Source organism: Bombus terrestris, chromosome 1, assembly GCF_910591885.1.
Source record: "Bombus terrestris chromosome 1, iyBomTerr1.2, whole genome shotgun sequence".
In the NCBI taxonomy this organism is placed as follows: Eukaryota; Metazoa; Arthropoda; class Insecta; order Hymenoptera; family Apidae; genus Bombus; species Bombus terrestris.
This window is the reverse complement of record NC_063269.1, coordinates 1,160,559-1,182,103: the sequence shown is the minus strand read 5'-3', so window position 1 is coordinate 1,182,103 and position 21,545 is coordinate 1,160,559. Positions and strand designations below refer to the sequence as shown.

The 21,545-nt window shown below is 44.7% G+C and overlaps 1 protein-coding gene across 1 annotated transcript in view; it reads left to right on the top strand.

Annotated features, from left to right (window-relative positions):
- Window positions 1–21,545, top strand: part of LOC100648043 (homeobox protein Nkx-2.5-like) — a 177,172-nt gene that overhangs the window by 65,951 nt on the left and 89,676 nt on the right. The window lies entirely within an intron of this gene.

The following is a 21,545-nucleotide window of genomic DNA, read 5'->3' as shown; positions in this document are numbered from 1 at the left end:
CCACCCCTCTGCTAACCTCATTATATACACCTATCTGGCTACGGGGTCCATTATGCCCTTTTTGTGCTTTCCTTTCGTACGCCGGAATAAATACACGCGTTTCCTCTGCGTTCGCGTACCTTCGTACGGGTTCGTGTACGTATAGCCCTGTTGCTTATAGTCGTGTTGGTTATGGCCGTGCGGTAGAACACGGTGCACCGTGTGCAAGGGCAAAGTGTGGTGGCATCGAGGGGAGTCGGCTCTCATATTTGGGCCTCGAAGCGCCGTTTAGTTTGGCGTTTCATGGTTGAGCGACTCCCCTAGCTGCACCGCTGCCTCTCTCGCTACCAAACCTCGTTTCTCGTTTCGACGTCCTGGGAGCAAAGCAGTCGTTTCGAAATCGACTCCGCGACACGGCTCTCCCCTTTCTTCTTCCTCCTCGCGCGCTCGTGCTCGCGTTCCTCGCGTCTCGCTCGAATCACGTCGCTTTTGTCGACGCGCGCCGTTGACAGAGATTTAGAGAACCACGTTCCAACTGGTCGATGCCACTGTTTTGAGTCTCCGAGCAGTTCGATCGATCGCACGGTCTCGACAACGAACAGGAACACGGTTTCCTTCGCCGTTTTCGTTGTCCTGTTTCGAACGTTACCGCGAGACATCGCTACTTTTTGCAACAACGTTGCAACGTAGTTTGACAATTTTTTGCAGGCGTATTTGCGGCGATCGTCGCGTCCCGTAGCGTCGCTCCTTTAATCCGGTTGTCTCTCGGGACACAGCCCGAAATTCGCACCACGCCTACAGTTTAACGAGATAATACCAGCCGTTTAAAAGGTACAATAGAATTTTAAATACCTGGCCCTTTGTTCGGCTAGGGACCAGCAGCAACCGGCCAACACCGGACTTTCCGCAGGTGACTAACTTACTCCGCCTCGTTCTCTTCTTCGACGCTTTTCTAATTCGCGTGCACGTTGCTGGGATTTGCGTCTTCCGCGAAAAGAACGTTTCTTTCAACGGGCGAGTAACCGTAAAATAAATTTCGAAATTCAACTATTTCAACATTTTAACGTTCGGACATTCTAATTAAAAATTTTCAAATTAACACCGAGAAACTCGATGATGTATTCTTACAGTCGTTTTTTTTTTTTTTTTTTTTTTAATAAATCGATCGTATAAGCAAAGACCTCTAATTCTTTTATCTCGGGACACGGATAGACTGGACGACTCGTGAAACGCTTGTGTCGGATCTCGATGTTTTCAGATAGGCCGATACAGAAAAAGCCAAAGAGGATTTCCAATGGGCAGACATACTACACACAGAGTCATCCGACGCGTCGGACAAAACGCTTTCGCGTACCTTAGAAAATCCTAAAATAATCAAACATAGGTTGCAACGGTCGGCTCATCCTGCAAACAGGATTAGGGCGAGACGCAGGATGGATCGTGGAGGGTTGATCGGTCGAAAGCCGCCGCTCTACCTGTTCCGAACAGAAACTTGACTTTACGACTTGCACGTTTTAACCCCTCTCCGTTCGTCCTTTGCTAAAAATTTGTTTCTCCGACATGGGGTTGTTTGCACGCGAGAAAATTGCTTCCTTATCTGCACGCGGCACGATCCTCCACGTTCGTACGATTGTTCGCCAAACGATGCCGTGTTTGTCCGTGTCAAATATTTTCGAACTGTTTCCAAAGTACCATTAGGACGCGGCGTGTTAAAAGCGATACAAAAGCGATCAAAGTAGAAGTTAAAATTCCGATCGTCGAACGAACGACGAAAAAGAGGGTGGATGATGATGACGGATTCTTTCGCCAACAGGATGATAAATTTCAATTTGCTGGCCGAATCTCTGTCTCTGCGCTACGAAACGTATCTCGAGTAGCGCGAATTGAATTTACCCTGCGTGCAACTGGTCCGAGCGTCGAGAAAGAATATCTCGTAGAAACCAGACAGAGAGAGGAGAAGAGAAGGAAAGAAAAAAGGAATCGTCACGCGTACTTGATCGCTTCGAGGTATAAAAGGGGATGATTTGTAACCGGTCATTGTTCGAGCAACGGCCAATGACTGGCCGGCGTATCTCGTATCGAGCCAATCGCGCGAGCGAGAGAACCTAACGAGAGGATCCGCTTTCAGACGCACGAGTGCAAGTCGTGGAGATACATAGTCGGGGGGTGTCGAGACCCCCTCGCAACCCTCGTGCATCTCTCTCCCTTTCTCTTTCTGTCTCTCTCTCTCTTTCTCTCGGTCGTTCGTTCTCTTCACGAAACCAGATGCTATCCCGCAGGCTAACGCGGCGCAACGGCCTCCATTATGTTTGTTTATTTATTATTAATAGGAAATTCATAACAATCACATAATAGGAGTCCGCGTATAATGGGTTTTTGTCCGTAGACTGGTTGGCCGTGGCACAGGATCCGGCGCGTCGTCACGCTCGAGCTACTCCCCGTTGCACAATGCACGAGCTTTTCCCGGATATTCTCCACGCCTCTTTGAAAAATCCACCGAGCCACCGTGTATAACTCGAGGAGACGACGAATTTCCTTTATTCGTAGTTTTATTTGGCCGCGGTGCGCCGTCTCTCTATCCAACGTTCCGCCAGGAAATTAATCGGCCCGGACGTATCGCGCTTCTGTCGCTCTCGACAGTTTCTCCGTACTTTCCCTTCCACTTGCTCGACGCCGCGACACGGGGTGGAGTATAAATAACCGTCATCCAGGGGAAAGGTGGCTCGTCCGAGTCCCTTTTAGCGCGAAGCTCTGGATTCGATAAAAACGAGCCGGCGTCCGCTGTCCGCGTGAATCAAAATCGAGCCCCGATAAAGACAGTCGATCACCGGCCGCCGCGCCACGCCGCGTCGCGACGTCCCCCGCGAGCCATGTCCGAATTGAAAAGCGTTTTCGATTCGGGACCGTGTCGAAAAAACGACGAGAAAAAGCTCGTCCAACGAACGAACGAACGAACGAACGAACGAGCGAGCGAGCGAGCGAGCGAGCGAACGAACGAACGAACGAACGAACGGAAGGGAGCAGACCGAAAAAGAGAACGTGCCGGAAAAATGGGTGGTATCGAAAAATGGCGCTCGAAACGAGGACTCGACGCGCGATTTTGCGCGTTCTCCCTCGTTCCATGGCCGCTGTGATCCGACCAGCCATCCCTCTCTCCAAACCTCTCCCCCTTCGTGCCACCTCTCTTTCACCCTTCTCTTCTTGCCTGCCCTGCTGCTCCTCTTCGCTCTTCCATCGCGGCGTTGATGTGAACTCAAGGGTGCAAATTCCCGCTCGTTCGAAATTCAGGACAGGAAATTAGACGGGCGTCTCCCTCCCATAGAAATACCCGCGAAGCGTGAGAGATACGAGGGAGGTACGCCGAGCAACCCCTCAGCCCGCGTCGCCCGCTGTCGTATCGTGCTAACAGCCTAGTCCTCCTTTGCTTCGACGTCACCGATCACCCACCCCCGCCCACCCTCTTCGTCTTCAATCCGCCGCGAACGCGTACATCCTTTCAATAGGCGGTGGATAAGTTGATGTAATAAGAGCGCCGGTTCTTCGTGCCCTTTTACCAACTCACGCTCACCCTCGCGCCAACACGGAGTAGACAATTTTTCGACGACCGGCGTAAGCTGATTCGTAAGCCGATACGAGAACGTTTTGCGGCAACTCAGGTAAATAGAACGTGCCAAGATATGTTTCAGTTGCTGCTTGATTTATTACGATAGACGCCAGGATGTCGTACTTGCTTTTCCATGTGTTTCCCTCGAGTTTTCGCGAGCCGCGCTTTCATGCTCGTTACGCCGTTGAAATTTTGGCGGATTCGTTACGGATTTCAGCCGATTTTATCGCCTACGAACGAGACTTACGTATTCGAATTTTAGATCTCGTTGCCCACGGTTTAGTCCAACTTTTTATATTATATCCGACTTCTGTATGAAAGACGACACGCACGATCGTTTATTGGATCAACGAACTCTGTTTTCATCGTATCGTCGATTAGAAATCACACGCGTCACAAATTTCAATTATTCGATCGGTATCCATCGACGATTGAAGTCGTTCGAGCAATTATCGCCAGCAGCGTATATCTAGCGAAATCTCGTAGTAGCGGAATAAATTCTACGCAGAAAGTCCGACATCATCCCATCATCGACACGATCGAGTTTTATTTTTCGCATTTCTGCCCGATCTTCTCGCTACGGTTCCCGTCTCTCGCACATATTCCACCCATTTCCTTCTCTTTCTTCCTTTCTAATTCGAAATCCCCGTGACAAGTTTTGACAGGGTGGTCCGGTTCATCTGATCTCGGGATTAGGTCAAGACCTTGGCAGGTTGCCAAAAGGATCGCCTGTGTTTGGTCTTTCGAGTCACTGTCACTTCGTCGCCTCGCTTTTTCGTTCTTTCTACTCTTTTCCAAATCTTCGTTCCAAAAGTTTCGTTGTTGGGCAGTTTGCAAACTACAGGTAGGTCTCCAGGGCCCGTCGTCGACTCACCATGACTTAAGTCGTGATCATTATTTTACACGCGCGTGCTCCTCCTTCTCTGTCCTATAATCCAATTTGCAAAATGCACCGACCGTTACTCTGTTTTGAGATGAACAGGCTGAGATACCGGGGGCGGGATACCGTCTTTTTTTACGAATTTTTAAGATTTTCTACGAATGTAACGGTACCTCTGAATATCCAGGTGATTTTCCTTTTTATGAACACGCTGTTATTCTTTCACAGCTCGTTCTCCCTAGCAGTTATAAACAAATAAAGCATTTTAACATTTACACGATCGATGTTGTTACGAGCATTTGACACACGTAGCGTGGAATGTCGATGTACACCGTGGCATAAAATTAAGACGACGCGTCTTAATATTATCTCGACAACAACTATTATTCATTACCAGTTAGAGTTACTAGCAGTCGTAAATTCTCTCGTATTATAGTAAGAACTGTGCAAACTCCTCGAATAAAATTTGACCAGGTATCATGTTTAAAGCAAAATGGTAAAATCGTATCTACGACCTATAATTCGTAATTTGTTAATTCGCTAATAATACTAGCTGATAAATTCTTACGTAATTAAAATTAAATAAAAAAAGGGGGGGACGCACCGAAATAAATGTCCCAAGTATATTTCATACCGCATAGCGAATAAAGAAACACGCGAGAATCGCATTCAGAAGGAACCAATCTCTCAACGATATTACCAAATATTATCAATAAGTAGCTTGTTATATCGACCGATCACAGTACACGGCTATTAAGCTTCTCTACGCAACAATCGACGAAGAGGCTCTGCTCGAGATGGAGTGGAGTGTGAATAATCGATTATCCTCGCGTTTCGTAGATTTGTCTATTCATGCTTATTGGAATATCGACGAGTAATGGAATTATCCGTGCCGCGTTGCCAAAACTGATAGGCGAAACGAAGTTGGGAGCACTCAAGGAAATTGAATGGGGCGTTATTCCATCAAAGGCTCGTTAGAAAATCACAGCTGGCGGTTTAGCGATCCAGCGATGGCTTCATTCGAGGGTCGACATTGATCCCTGTCGATATATGACACCCCGCGTCGCGTGTTCCACGAAAATATTACTCAAATCTCAGGAAACAGAGTCGTAAAACGGTAATCCTTCGTCTTTGCCTCTTTTACTCACCCTCTATCGATTTTCATCGATGTCGAATCTCAAAGGAATACCGATCAGCGTGCACGACGTTCAAGTGGAAAAATTATTACAACGTCACCTGGAGAATTATGCGAACGTTTCTATTTGTCAGCGTCGAGTATTTGGGTTGTACGAATCGGATCGTTGATTCAATCGGTCCCACGTTTCTTCCTTTCTAGATATATCGATTTCCATGTTTGAGTCTACGTTTCCATGACGTTTAAATTACTATTTCGCGAACGAACCTTTGACGACTTTTAATCGATCTTCGAACGACTTCCAACTTTGGAACGCTCGTGAATAACGTTGCAACGAATTTCGAAGGATTTTCAAACGATTCTCAATGATCTTCGAATCATTTTTCGAAGCAAGTTCAATTCTTCGATAATCTTCGTATGATTTTCCAACGATATGCCAATAACGGAGTGGCCTATGCTTCGTATAAGGTGTGAACGTTTAGTTACATCACGACACGATAGCTCGCACGAAAGTACTTAATAAAATTATCTTAAACAGTCGGGGGCAAATTTAAGCGGCGTGACGGCGAGCTCTATGTTTCCGCGAATATCGTGCTCGCCATGGGCAATAAAAATGCAATTTAGGCGGCAACCTGCAATTTCCTTCGCTATAAACTCTCCCCGTTTCTTCAGCCTGATTTCTAATCGTGTCGACGCTTTATTCGATCCAATGTTTCCCCCGTTCAATTACCGTCATTCTGCACCTTCTACATTCTCGCAAGCAACTAAAGATTACTCAAAATACAGCAAAAGTATAAACCAAATTGTTTCTAACGGTATCGGATCTCAACAATTATTAGACTGTGCAGTTTGTGTACATTTTCGTTCCTTGTTCCACAATTTCGTCGTAGATTCGCCGTTGGACGGTGCTACAAATAAGATAAACGGAGTAATCCTTTCATCTGTCGGTCGAAACGCCTTGAAATCGTTAAGAGACGTTGATCGACGATGAACGACGAAGAACATAGATGTTCGGGTGCGGTAAGACGATAACAACGTCAGGCAACGCACAGTCGATATAATTAACGATGATTATATCTAAAACGCGTGCGCCGCATTCGCCAGGCCTTGTCCCTGCAATTTCTAAACGTTACACTTTTAATCAGCGCGTCATGGAACACCGACCAACCGTGTCGCGGCGTACAATGGACGATGGTCCGGGCAAACGCTCAGCAAGGGTGGCCTGCGTATTGTGCGTTGATTTAAGGATGCACGATCGTTGACAGTGCTTCCCATCTGTGATTCCGATGAAATTGACGCCGATTAAGAAGCCATTCGATCACGCTTCCGGATAGGAGCCTATAAATATCATCGTAAATGGTCGAATCGAGTAGTTTACAGAGAATTAATAATCGTCCCGGGGTGTTTAACCTTTTCTCCAACGCGTGTCGAGGCTTTTCGTAACGAGAGTGTAGGTTCGAATCCGATTTTTGTCCTTCTTCGTTTATCGTACGATGTTGTACGGAATAAAGTTCTGCGGTAATCGAGGCTTTCTCCTTTTCGATCGTCCCGTTTCTTAGTTTAAGCCGATAGCGTTGGCTGACGTGCTCGTGCGGTTTGATAGTCCAATGACGCAATTCGTTGTATCCCTTCTAAGAAAAAGAGATTTCTACGAGTAGTTAAAATCTGATGCGAATGGAAAGTTTTTGCCTTCTTGCAACCACTCGATAACATTTATTACAACTTTGTATTTTTTCGACATACGTTTCTAACGTGGCTTTGCGATATCAAAGTATAGATACGTGTATCTGCGTGAATCCTTTTCGAGAAAATATTCGATAAGAAATCGACATAATATTAAATTTGAATTAAGTATTTCGATGTAGGCCTTATCGAAATCGAGTCGGACAGCGAGCAAATATACATATCATGAAAGCAACGAGCCCAATAAATCCGTATCCTTATCAAGGCAGCTGTAATTAAGAAAGAGTATGAACTTTGACCGACGATCGACATGCATCGTATCGTTATGCATGAGCACACCCGATATGTCCGTAATCGTGTCTATTTAGGTACTAACACTTTAATTCCGATACAATGAACGCATTCACGGATACTCGACGCGTTCAGGCCAAAGCGGGGAGAAACCTGGGAAATCATACCAGTCAGGCTAAACGTATGAAAGCTGGTTACATGTTGCCAATTGTATCCAATTTCATTGGTCTGTTAAATGGAGTGATCGAAGCATTTACATGTTTAATATGGTAGATAAAATATCGAAGCTTTTTCGAAGATTCTTGGAAGAGCGACGGAGGATCGATGACATTTTACTTGAAATTGGAGAAACTACCAATCTTCTTTCAAACACAAATTTTCCAACTTCTTCCTTGGGGAGGATTTATCGACGCGTGATTCTCGAACTCATTGTTCTCCGACTGTGTTCCGGAGAGACGAATCGGAGAGTCCGAAAGAGTCGAATAAAAATGTAAAAGAAAACCTTCCTCTTTTGTTTTCATCGATGAGTATCGACTCACCCTCATTATCATCATCCGAGAACTTTTTTCAATCTAACTAACATTGGGGGTGTCCCACATTGGACACCCAAAATCTTTCGATTTTATGTGGCAAGTGCGTCCTGTAATAATCGATCTAATTAATCCTCATCAAAAATCACGAAAATTGTTTCAACACACAGTCTACTGTTCTCGTGACTTTTTTCAACTTTACAATCCCATATCGAATTATTTCAACGAAAAATCCATCAGAAATAATTTACCCTTTTACCAATTTCATTGCTACGTTCCGTCAACTTCGTTCATTTTACTAATAGCTCATATCGAACTCAAAATCCTTTGACTTGAAATACATCCTGCGAATATCGATCCAAACGCAGTTCCTATCCTTTGAACAGCCGTTATCTAGAAGCTGGGAAATCGTTCCAACGAAACGACCAGATTCATTTTCCAGTTGTTCCAGCAGGAAAGCAAAGTCTGTTCCGTTTGCAGGGGGTTGACCAGGGATGGATTTCGGGTTCCTCGGACGGTCGAATTTCATCTAAGAAGGCCGACACGTCGCCAGGGCGTGGCAAAGCCGCGTTTTTCGAGTGGAACGAGCGGCGCGAATTCCTTTTTGTCTATTCTCTGCTATCCTTTGATTCTCTTCGCCGACGTTTCCCCTTCTCTCTCTGCTCGAATTTTCCTCGTGCCCCTTTTGGTCGGCTCTTCGGTTCCGATCGGCAATTTGCATGGACAGCACAGTGGCAATTAGTCATGGCGGTGTCATTGTTCCGAATTCGATACCGGTATCCGCTGGGCAACGAGCGAGGCGCCAGTTTTCTAATTAGCAGCAACGAACGAGATAGACCAAGAGGCAGTCGGTCTGTAAAAGAAATATAATTTCCTCTGGATAGAATAACGAACAGGGCCATTATTTGTTAGGAATTTGTTGCAACACGAACATGAGATGTTCTTTGGTTTTGAGACAGAGAATATGTCTTTATATGTTTCTGTCATTAGAGAGATTATCTGGGATATCTGCGTAAAACAATGAGAACGTTTAATGTGGCTAATTGTGATATATTTTAAAATTCAAATTTATTTTTATATTATATATATATTATGCATATAAGGGATACATTTTAAGTAAAAATTTGCGATATTCAAGAAGTTAGACGGTTAAAACGTGCAAGATACAGATAGTAAAATCTAGGAAATCTACAAATAGGAGAAATCTATCGAGATATGTATAATTTTATTGTGCTACGCTAGATTGGCCGCGTAGTAGTGCACAGCGTCTCGAAAAACAGATGAATGTAACTGTTTCGTTGGCAGTCTGAGAAAAAGAAAGTGCTGAGACGCGTGCAAATGTATATCGACGATGATCCTGGGAATCGTTTATTAAATAAATCTAAAGCTATTGTAATATGAATTCTAAGTGTAACCTTAGTGTTCCTTTACTTTTATTTCGGCAATTAAGATCCACAATTCTCAAAGAAATCAAATGGTTTCGAGCGATGCATCGTTTTTGGTCCAAATACTTTCATACCTGTTTTATGGAGAATTAAAAAATGTATCGAACGGTCTATAACAGAACGTACAGTTGCATTTAAAAAAGGAGAGATGCCACGTATCGCGTACCACTCGATGCATCGCTCGAAACCGTCTAATTTTTCCAAAAGAAAGCTTTTTTATCTTCTACCGTTTCGAAGCTATGGCTTGGTACAGTTGCCTGAAATACCTCGTATCGTACACGCTGGCAAACTATCGACGATCAAAGCGTAAAAGTATCAGGGAAATGAAAACGAAGGATTCGTGAAAAATATGCAAAGCACAGAGGAGCAGTGCAAGCGAGCCTTTATCCCGTGTGTACGTGCAATTTTGTATAATATCGCGTACGATCGTAAATCTAGTAGTTTCGTCGTTACTGAATTCTATCTCCGTACAACGGAAGATGTTTGTTTGGCTGATGGTTCTTTTCGGAGAAATTGTGCATTATATAATTAACCTTATCGAAGTTTTAATATCAGAAAAGGCAAGTCGCGTAAGTTGTTAGGAATAATTTCTATGGGATTTCGTAAATGGCGTTACGCCAGCAAAATGTTGTTAAACACACAATGCGTTGGCGGGATCCAGCTCGGCTGTGTATGTTTGGCAGATTATGAAATATTTACTCGAACGCGAGCTCGTTTATTGGTATCTGCACGATCCAATTACTTTTTTCTTCTCTGGCTGTTTGCGAACGCTGATTAGCATTCCGATATATCGCGGTTGTGTATATTCCAGTGGCATGCATATCGCGTTAATTACACAGAAGATAACGTCTCCCTGGGCATTCACATCGATTTCGTGGCTGTGGAAAAAGTTGCTTGATTTATGAATCGGCCGTCTAATTATTAATTAAGCCGTTATACACTGTCGATTATGAGAATCGCGCGTGTCGCGCCTAGTCCAATCGCGGGTCAACCGAATTTCGGCGAAACGATATGATTTTTTTCTTCCAGATAAAGAACAATAAAAAAGATTCAACGAGTTTCGTAACAACGTATCGAGATACAAATTCCCCAACTATCGATCGATTATCCGTCGCAGTTATAATCCGGCAATTTTTTCTCCGAAAATATGGTTCGTCAGAAAGATATCAAAGTGTGACGTGTCTTCCGAGTAAAAATAAAAAGAAAGAAAAAAACGGGTTAAGGTCATCTCCTCCCTCCAATGAAGTTGCGCTCTTAATACTCAGTTTGCGTCATCGGCAATTAGTTCACGTCAGAAATTCGTCAAGCCGATCTAGCCTTCGAACTCTGTTGTAATTCGTGTTATCGCGACAAGCTGTTACACCGAATCCTCCATGTAGCTCATTGTTCGCTTTTCTCCGCTGGAGTTCAACGAAATATTCCAATAAATAAGCCGACACTCTGGAAAATTATACTTTTTGCTGCTTCTTTTTTTCTTTCTTTCTTTCTTTCTTTTTATTCAAACGGTAAATCGTTCGTGAATGAACGGCGAATGTTCGGTAAACTGCAGCCAGTGTAAACGAACGGTTCGAGATGTGTACGTAGCATGTAACGAGTGGAAACGCAATCGTAGCTCGTGACACGGGATAGGAAGAGGGAATCAGAAGAGAAGAGGATCAGAAGAACGCTTAATAAAAGCTCTACATGGTGATAACTTCTCGATAATACGTTGTAATTAGTCACTGCCAATTAACAGCTGCTCAAACGGAAAACAACTGAGCTCGTTAGCGATATTCGGTAGAATCCGCCCTCCCCGGCAAATCCGTTCCAGCGTTATACATTTTTTCAGCTCGAGTCCTTTTCACGACTTTTGCGAAATTGCGACGAGATGCCGATTATTAAACCAGACGATCGCTCCCTCTTTATCGCCGTGTATTTATAAACCAGTTTGAACCGCGTGAACAACGATCGATGAACTGGATTCGTGCAACGTAACGAATAAAAAAGAAAAATACCATCGGCAAAATGAAGGGAAATAATTATGATCGTCGCTAGAGAGCTTCGACAGAGAGTCCTAATTCAGAGTAACAGGTTCTCAAAGATTCAAATACGAAATAAAATAGACGTCTATCGGTTTTGATTTAAAGAAGAAAGTAAAGAAAAAGAAACGAAGCAGCAGCAAAGAAGACAAGACGAGGATAAGAAGAAGGACCGAAAAAGATACGCAAGTAGTTCGAGGCGTTACGAGTAAAGTAGGGGAAGAGATAGAAGAAGGGTGAAGAAGAATAAGGTCTTTTTCATCTTTCTTCGTTTGTTTCGCGCCGTCTGTCGGGGGGTAGTCGGATGCTATAATTAGAGGCCGACAGAGATAACGCTTACCGCCGTCCATCCGCAACAAAACAAGTTTTTGCAAATCATTAACGTATAATTTTAATTGCTGACGTTGACGAGCGGGGAATTAATTACCGCCGAGTGGAAAATGAATTTCGCTGTGCGCGCGCGTGCGTGCCTGTACCGCTTCGCTAGTCTATGCATGCTTTTCTCGAACGGCAGCGTGCAGGTGTATAGTTTATAATCGCCACCGTACTCCAACGACGTTGTTCGTCCGTTTGGTTATCTTGTTTTCAACTAATTGTACGTGGCATAGTTCAGATCGCGATAACCACCGTACCGTCGTTCTTCTTCTGCCTCAAAAGGAATTTCCGAGGGGATCGTTCATTCCACAAAACGCCTGCTACTCTTTATTACCTCGTTTTCCGTAGCAGATTGGCGTTGAAAGCGTAGAATTTAGAACGATCGTCGTTTCGTAGAAACTTTCCTGGAAAATGGATATTTCGGTGTTTATATATGGTGAAAAGTCGTGAATCAACGAACGTAGAAGTTGGAAGAAGAGATTTAGGAGCGAACCGCTCGGAGTTGGAATTATTACGCGCTATATCGGTCTCCAATTAGCGATAGGCTTGTCTCGAATATCTCGTCGCAATGCGACTGTTATAAGTTAAATTATGCATACTTTGTAATGCGATGTAGTAAACACGATATCTCCCTATTCTTAGAATTCACACTGACGGTTTCAACAACACGCGGAGATAAAGTAGATTTCTGACATGAGACGCGATATATCTCGTAAATCGTACGGTCTTCGACGATCTCTCAATGGAATAACGAGGGAACTCATCGAACGAGCAACGTGTACGAAGAAAAAGCTCGTGCCTATTTCCACTATCTTTGCCCTGTTTAGTTGACAAAGGATGGAATCCTTTTCGACAGCTACGCGAGATACGTGAAAAGTTTCTCTGTCTCAACTATATCCCGATCCGTTTGAAACCAATTGGCGACATACCGCAGCTTTATCCCCGAAGAATAGCAAACGCTATTAAATCGGAACTATTCCGTGAAAATCATCAGACAAGCCGAAACGCGGTCGGATTTTCATGGTCCTGAGCAATTTTGCGCGGTGACTTCTGAGACTGGTGTGGTCAGAGTGCCCTCGACATGTCGAACATTCGCAGATGACGATCTAACGAGAGGAGAGAGGCAGGATGGATGATGGTGAGCCGGCTGCTCGAGAAAACGAGTGCCAAAAAAGATCCTCAAAGGGATCCTACGCTAATTATAGGTTCGTCGGTTCGTTCACGATTGTTTGAACGTGTCAGCCCCTTGTTTGCGGGTTGTTAAAGGACCCCCGTACCTTTCTTCCCGTGGTTTCCTCGTAACCGTAAATTTCTTACCTATTTTCCTACGTCTCCGCCTTCTGCCTTTTCTTTTTCTATCCTTCGCACGGTCCTCGAATCTCGCGATAAATATACACCAGCATTTTTCCACTTGAAAAATGACTATACTCTGCGAGTGTTCGAGCGAAAGGGGCAATTATCGAGTGGCGATCACGGAATCGGGGATCCGTTCGGTGGTCGTGTAGAATCTCGGAGTGGCGAGCCGTACGAGTTTGCTTGACAATAAACGCGGTATACGTTGCATTAATCAGTGACAGACCGGTCTCTGGCGAAAGATATATGGGCCGAATAATTTTTCGTGGCCAGAATCCTCGGAAGAAACTCGTCGTTTCACGCTCTCTGGTCGGAAAGCGGACAGTCGGTCAAACGTCAGCGAGAGGCCCGGGAATGAGCCTAGTACGATAATAAGGATACTGTGTCATTTATAACTGCCTACTAATTTGTAGTATAAACGACGTACACGTGCAGGTCGATAATCGTTGGCCGCGTGTATGTAAGAGCGCGTGCGTATTTACCTGGTGACCCTCCGAGCGGAGCTTAATCGTCCTCAGGGCCGCATTCGTCCGCTTAAATCGCTTTCAACTTCGGACGCCTCTCTTGCTGAAAATTTTAGCGAATGTTGTTTTCGTTTCCAACGATATTTCATTACGCAATTCGATAATCGTCGTAAGCAATTGCGCGTAGAAAGATTGGAATGTTTACGGGAATCGATCGTATTAGCTGGATCACGTGCTCTGTATTATTAATCACAACGTAGAAAACATTTTTTTTAACTCCACGATAACTACTCTAATACCGAACTCCTATCTGCTCTACGTTTCGTAATAAATAATTAACAATCAATTAGACGCAATAATTGCAGCGCTTTTCTTTTATATTCCTCCTCTCTTATTTCGCTTTATCCCTTTTATCTAACGTCAAAGGCCTTATACGTAGTCATCGATAAACAAATAAATAAACGACTAAATTACAATTTTAATCTTCCACCGTGATCGATAATTTTCAATCGTGTAAACGTACTTCTCACGTTCCGAGTAGCTCGAAGAATCTTGAATAAAATTTTCCACGCGATTTTTCGTATCCGTAGCACCCGGTAGTCGAACGTTTCCAAACTCGACTAGGAAATTACGGCTAGGAGAGATAGGAGAATACGTCCCTGGGATACGTTGGCCAGGTTGGTCCATTAGTAAACGGTCTTTGGAAAGGAGCTTTGCGCCGTTTCGAAAGCGAGAGGCAAACGGCGCGGTCGGATGGAGGCGAGTCCTCGGAGAACGAGAGCCCGAGGAGCAGTCAGGCACCGCACGAGTCGGATTTATGAATTGCCCAAATAATTTATTAAGCGTAATTTTCAATGGGGCCCAAATTGAATCTGATTTAAGTACAATGCGGCATTGTAGCCGAGCTGGCCGGCCTGGCTCAAGCAGAATGCGCGCCTTGATTCGAGAACGCGCGGACTTAAGAGAAGGTGCTAACTAGTCTCTGAACGGGCCTCGACTTTCTCCCTCTGTCCCGGGCGACGCTCTATCCACCGCCTCCTCTTCCTTCTCCTCTTTCTCCTCCTCTTCCGCCTTCCTTCGGTTTTTATCTTCTTCTACCAAGCGCCGTGTTATTTCCTCTCGCCTCGATCGTTTCTTCTGCTCGTTCGAGAACGAGACACGGCCACACGTCCCGAAGGATTTCGATTTTCCTGGCCAACGCGTTCGTCGGAGAGAGACCTGACGTCAGCACGGACGCGCACGAAGAATGCCCTTTGATTGGGCCACGAATGCGGCTATCAATGGCTAATGAGCTCGCGACCTTGATACACGGCCGCCCAGCGCGGTGAATAGAGAAATTAATTTCCAAGGTTCATCGACACGCGGCCGCGTACGATGATTTAATATCTCACGATGCTCGTTCGAAAGCCGCGGTAGTTGCGTTTCTCCTCCTTTTTCCCTCTATTCCTTTCCCCACTTCGTATTATCTACGGGCTCGTTTGGCTTCGACTTTCGCTTGGTTTCTTCGTGCGATAATTAGTCGATGGTAAAAATGAAGTTTGATTTTATTAGAGATTTATCGCGATCGATCTGCCTTCTTCCCCTCCTACTTATCGCGATCAGGATCATCGTGAATCTTCGACCGCCGCGCCGCGGCGATGACCTCAGCACGAATACACGAAGAATGCCTTTTGATTGGAACACGAATTTCGGTATCAATGCTAATGACCTTGCCGTGGTCCCGCTTAATTGGATCCGTCAAACGGACGGTCTTCTTGGAAGTTCGATGTCTCGCGATGATGCAACCGATGATCCCAGCTTGCATCTCGCCAACTTACCCTTCTTTGAACCGAGTTTGCTGCGTGCCTTTGACTCGATCGTACCACCAGAGAAGTAAGCGTCCTTTTTTTTTCAAGACTTTCTAACTCGTATAGTACGCGCTCGTACGTAACAATTCTTTGGCGTCGAATCAGTTCCATCTTGCGTATGTTTTAGAAATAATCATCCTCTCGGGTAAACGATGTAGTAACGAGGTGCAACGACCTTGCACCGATGTACATCGGACCGCACGTATCGCAAGGGACCACCCATCGTTACTGAATTGTTGACAGTTCCAAGAATTTGCCGAGCGATCGTTCGGTACCGAGCTCGTGTCGTCGCTGTCCCGCTACATTTCGCTGCAATTATTCGCTCGTGTTTGCCTTTGGCTCGCGTTCAACTACGAAATTGTAATTGCACTTTCAGCTTCCTCGACCACGACGTCCATCCCTGCGAGCCGTTAAACGCTATAACGTAACCTATCTTCGATGTACGCGTATATAATTCTATAAATATTATTCTCGTGCCCTCCTCGAGCGCCATACAAAGGAAAGAAAAATGCGGTTTGTGGTAAAGTAATCGGAAAAAGGTAATTTCGAGTCGAGCACAGCGGGATTGTCCGGCGACCATCTTTCAAACTAGAATTCAATTGCATCACGCCACGTTATCCCGGGAGGTACCAATCAAACGGCTGTAGTCTTGTGTGTGGCCCTCCAGCCACGAGGTTCCCGAACGAGAAAATGACTATGCCCGAGCGGAGAGAGAGAGAGAGAGAGAGAGAGAGAGAGAGAGAGAGAGAGAGAGGAAGGTGTTTGTACGTTGAGAGACACATTTATGGCCCAATCAACAGTGTATTCAAACATAGTCACACCTCCTTGCAAAGGGACGACGTACAGCCACGACGAAAAGCATCCAGCTTGCACGGCTACCTCCACAGTTCTGCACGAGCTGCTAGGAGAATGGAAGATCGATTTCTGATTGTCTATGTCCCATAAGAACTCGTTATTTCATCATTAACGAACGATCAGTCATTTCGAAGTTTAAGCTTGGAACGACGAGCTTTAAAAATCTAAATAAAGCGTGTGAAAGTGAATGCGATCTGGAAAAAACGGGGAGTATTTTTAGAACGTTCTGTTTACAAGCGATAGTAGCTTTCAAGTTTTCTGAAAGAAGAATAGTTTTTGATCTCTTTGTTGCGATACAGCGAACAGTTTACAGGGTAAATAGTTTCGAAAACATGCGAAGAGAATCGATGATTCTAGGAATTTTCGAAATCGCGGAGCATCGATCATCGTAACGCGCGATTTTCGTCGGGTACAGCTGTGCCTGACTCTTTGCCTTTGATTCCCGGGATCGATGAAACGACGTGAACGCGGTACGCATTTTTTCTACCCACGCACGCGCGTCGCTCGAATTTTTCTCGCTGGCTTCGACGAAAAATTCGCTATATAATGTTAATTTGATAATTTGAGCTGCACTTTCCAACTGTATTTAATAAAACGCTTAGACAGATCTAACCTTTATCCGTGCATATGAATTCTTGAATTTGAAGTTTTCCATTCTACGTCGAACAACGTGCCCATATCTACGAAGTAATTCGATCGGAAGATCTCCTGGTTCAGCTCGGTAGATATTCTCCAAAGCACGAACAGCGTGTTTAAACGCTTCGTACTTATCTTTTCCAACCGTTTCCACGTTCCACGCCACAATGATTCCATCGAATCGATGCACGAATCACAATCAGTAACTCGAAACGAGAAAACCCTGGCTGCTTGAAAATTCCACTACCTTAATCCGGGGTCGAATGAAAATTACACGGAAGCAAATAATCCTAATAACGTATCTCAACAAACACGAATCGTGGAGTGGGTACGAAGAAAGAAAGAGAAAGAAGGGAAAAATTACGTTGGCCGTGCGAGCGCACGCCGTCCATGAAAATTATACGACGGTAAATCAACGGAAGCCAGGAATCGTCGTCCCGGCTTGTTAATCCTAATCTGCATTTTTATTCTCCAGAGAAACCACCCATATCGTTTTGGCTGGTGAAGATACAGACAGAGAGAGAGAGAGATAGAGAGAGACAGAAAGACAGAGAGAGAGAGAGAGAGAGAGCGAGAGCGAGAAGGGGTGCCTTCATGGCGGTGAGAGACGCTTTTCGTAGCGGGCTCGTATTTTCAAAGCACTTTAGAACCATTTAGCTGAATGCATGCCGGAGTTTATGGGGGACCACTGATGGCGTGGGGCTCGCTCTTCAGCCACCTCTCACAAAGGGGGCCACGGGGCCAGGTGTCGGATCGTCCGCCACCATTACCGAACTGTATATCACTCTTCCAAGCCCTCCAACCACTATATCGCTTTCTATTCCACCGACGACATTCGATTCCTATAGAGCGTGTTGCGAGTCTCCTTAATTTCGCTCATTAACCTGTTGAGCGAATCATCCTCTTCGTTCGATCGGTTGCCTTTCGAGCGAACATCAGGGGACTTTCATTGATTTTTAGCGGAATATCGTAACAGAGTTTTTCTCAGTTGTTCATCTTCTGTTCTTTAATCTTGTTAATCTTAGTTAGAGAATCGAAACGTTTACAGGAATAAAAAGGCAGCAGACAGTGGTCACAAAATGTATCGCTGCATGGTCTCATTTTCCATTAGAGTATTTTTTCATCACTTTCGTTCTGAGAATATGCGTCAAATTTTTATAGTCGAACCATACGAATACATTTGGATCTAATCAATGTGCGTATAATTTTTCTAGCCATCGTAAATCGTATTAATTAGAGGAGAAAGAAAGTTTCATGCTCGAAGCTACGAAGGTATATTATCACGAATATTATTGATTGACTATAAATTCACAGCAAGTTTGGAAAAATAATTTGATTCCGATTAAATTTAAATTGCTGTTTGCTGGCTTACTCGCGTTACATGCGAGCGATGCAGCCCATCGGTCGTTAAGCTAGTCAAATACTTTTCGTTTGACATATGGATACGTGATTTTAAATGTTATAATAGCGTTATAGAAGTTCGTAATACCTTTTAACACGATATACCAAGCCATAATTTCCCCCTAAAGTGATCTATCAGGATTCCAAAGAAGAAAAAAAGAGGATCACGGCCCATTACACAGAACAAATGGCAGCTTAAGTGGCCATCGGATCTCTACAAAACGACGAGATAACTCGTTCTCCCTGCCGCGTTAATCCCATCTTTACGAGAATAAATTAGTTTATACCGAATCAGTGGATTGAAAAGAGTGGCAAAGAAAGAAGGGAAATTAATGCGTCGCGGGACCACGACGTATCGAGATTCCTCGAGGATGTTTTTCGAGATTTCGTTCCCTTTATGCCTTTTCCGCGGCGGCCCATCAAACCGTTCGTTAGCTGACAAACGCCGCGTTAATACGAACGACGAGCCCTGGGACCCGTTGATTCCGAGTCACTCGCCTGGAAGAATACCGGTATTTAAGAACGTCTTGTGACTCTTGCTGCGGGCTGTTTTATTAAAACGTTCATCCTCGATCGCATGCTTTCGACGTTCGAACGTCGCGAGCAGCGTCGGTCTTGACACGTCACGTGAGAAATGACTCGTTTGGAGAAGTTTCGAGCACGAGGGTTTCTGAACGTGGATGTGGAAGAACGACACGCGATATACATATGTATGCACGTGTAAAGATAAAGAAAAGGAATCTCTCAATATCGATTACGTCGCTTTCTAGTACAGCCCACGAAGAAACTTTTCCACCAGAGAGTCTGTTGTTATGGTTTTGCTGGAAGGAAAAGATCACGGAGCTTGACACCGCTACTAAACTCTACACATTTAGAGACAAATTTTGCGGAACGAGAATAATCGTAAATTTAGAAAACAGCGCATGTAACATCGTCGCTGTTGTATACTCTGCGATCTACGGAGCTGATCGGTGTGGCTCGTGAATGGCTCGTATCACGTAGAAATCAAAACGAGTGTCTTAAATACGATCGTGACTCCCGGACAAGAAATGAAAAATTCCAAGGAAAGCGATCGGGCTCCATTACGGTAATGCGTTCCGGATCCATTTCAGACTCGATGATTTTACGAAGGTTCCTCTCTGGAAAAGCGGAGGGGAAGAGAGGAAGTTCCGAGCACCTGCTCGAGCTACGGGTTCGGGTTGTCGGACTCAATTTCACTCTTTTCAAGGGGTCGACAATCGAAGCCACTCGAGGGAGGAAAGTGACACCACGACCGCATCCTCTTTCGAGAGCTTTACAAGGATTTAAACAACTTCGAATGGTGCACGGTTCGAACCGAGTAGCACAATGCCACCGCCGGATCTTTTACAACTGGATCCTTTACACCAGCGACGCGAATCCACCATTCAGACATCTTCTATTCGACGCAGTCCTCGAGACAAGGACGCTTCGCGCCTCTCAGAGAACTCTCACACATTTGGTTCATTAAAGTCCTGGAAATGATACTTTGCTTCTTTCAATTTCGCTGACCGTTCCTCGCACTGCCATCGTTTCGAGAGTCTACGATTTTGCCTTTAGATGGATCAGTGTGAAGTTTTTTCGGCTCTTTCGGTTTATTGCTTTTAAACGCGTGGCTTTGTTAACAGAGCTAGCTTCAACAGATCGAGGTCGAAGTGGGAGATATGTTTATATTTTTTCAGACTTGCATCGACCTGCTCAGAAAATTCATGAAATCGGTATTTTCTGGAATATCTTTTTTCCGTGAATCAAGTAACCCCGTGATCGTCCACTCGAAACACTTCATCGCGTTCGACGATGAATTCTTCCAAATTGTGTTCTAGCTGTTTCGCGTTCTGTTTCTCGTTGTATTTAATGTTCGACTAGGGATAGTATTCGGCTAAATATAGAATCTTTCATTGTTCGGTGGAGATTTATGATAAATGATCTTCTTCCATTTGAACTAAATAGATATACAATAGAAGTTGGCGTCAATCGTCAGAAAGCTTACAAAGTTTCTACAAGCGAATTGCACATTAACTTCCACAATAAAACACTTTAAAGCGTACGAACCTCGACGCAGGTGGAGTAATTCTTCGGAGAAAGGAAACATAACAGTGGGCCTATTCTTTACGAAAATTTTCCAATGGTATCCATCGCAGAAATCGCGCAAAGGTGTCCTCGATACCAAAGGAAACAGTAAGCTATACCTACGATTCTTTCGGCCGTATCGACTTCATCTTTAGCGGAACGTGCACGAGGCACACAATTCGTTTTCGTGGCGTTGAATGGCGTTAGAGAGGAAAACGGTCCGTGGAAGGGCCTCACGCCCTCGACAATACGGCAATCTCGACCGGCCGAGAAGTCAAAAAGAGAAAGAGAGAAAGAAAAAGAGGAAGACGACGACAACGAGGAGGAAGAAGAAGGGCGGATAAAGGTAAAGCCGGAGTCGATTCATTCTGCGCCCATTGTCAACCAGTTGAAGGATCAGTTTTTGACCGAAACGCTAGAAAATGGCCCCGTTGCCTCCTTCTTTTTCGCGGCTTGCCGTGCCTCGCATAATTGCGATTTAAGAGGCACGGGACAGCTGCGGCCAGGTGACAATGCCGCAGCCACTCGAGACGGACAATCGAACAATTTGGACCCCGCTGACGCTCGTCCGTAAAAGTCGTGCGAAAGATTTTCCACCGAAAGATTCTCCGCCATGTTCGGGATTCGTAGGAATTTTAGCACTGGAATTCCTTGTAATCGCTTCGCTAGCCATGGCGATAGTTTTCATTGTTTGAAATAAAACGATAAACGACGCTTGAAGATTTCACGCGTATATATTTAATATTTGTAACTTTATTCGAGCATAATTATTTCCAAGTGGCGCCCCGTAACGTTGCACCTGTACATTTTCTACGATTATTGTTCGACGTTTGCATCGTTCAAACTAACATGGTAAATCGGGTTTTACGATTCCGCGCGCATACGTTTGTAACGTTTGCGGGAACTTTTCACGAAGCATAGAAGATGTCACGTTTCACGAAGCAGAAAAAGAATCGTTCCT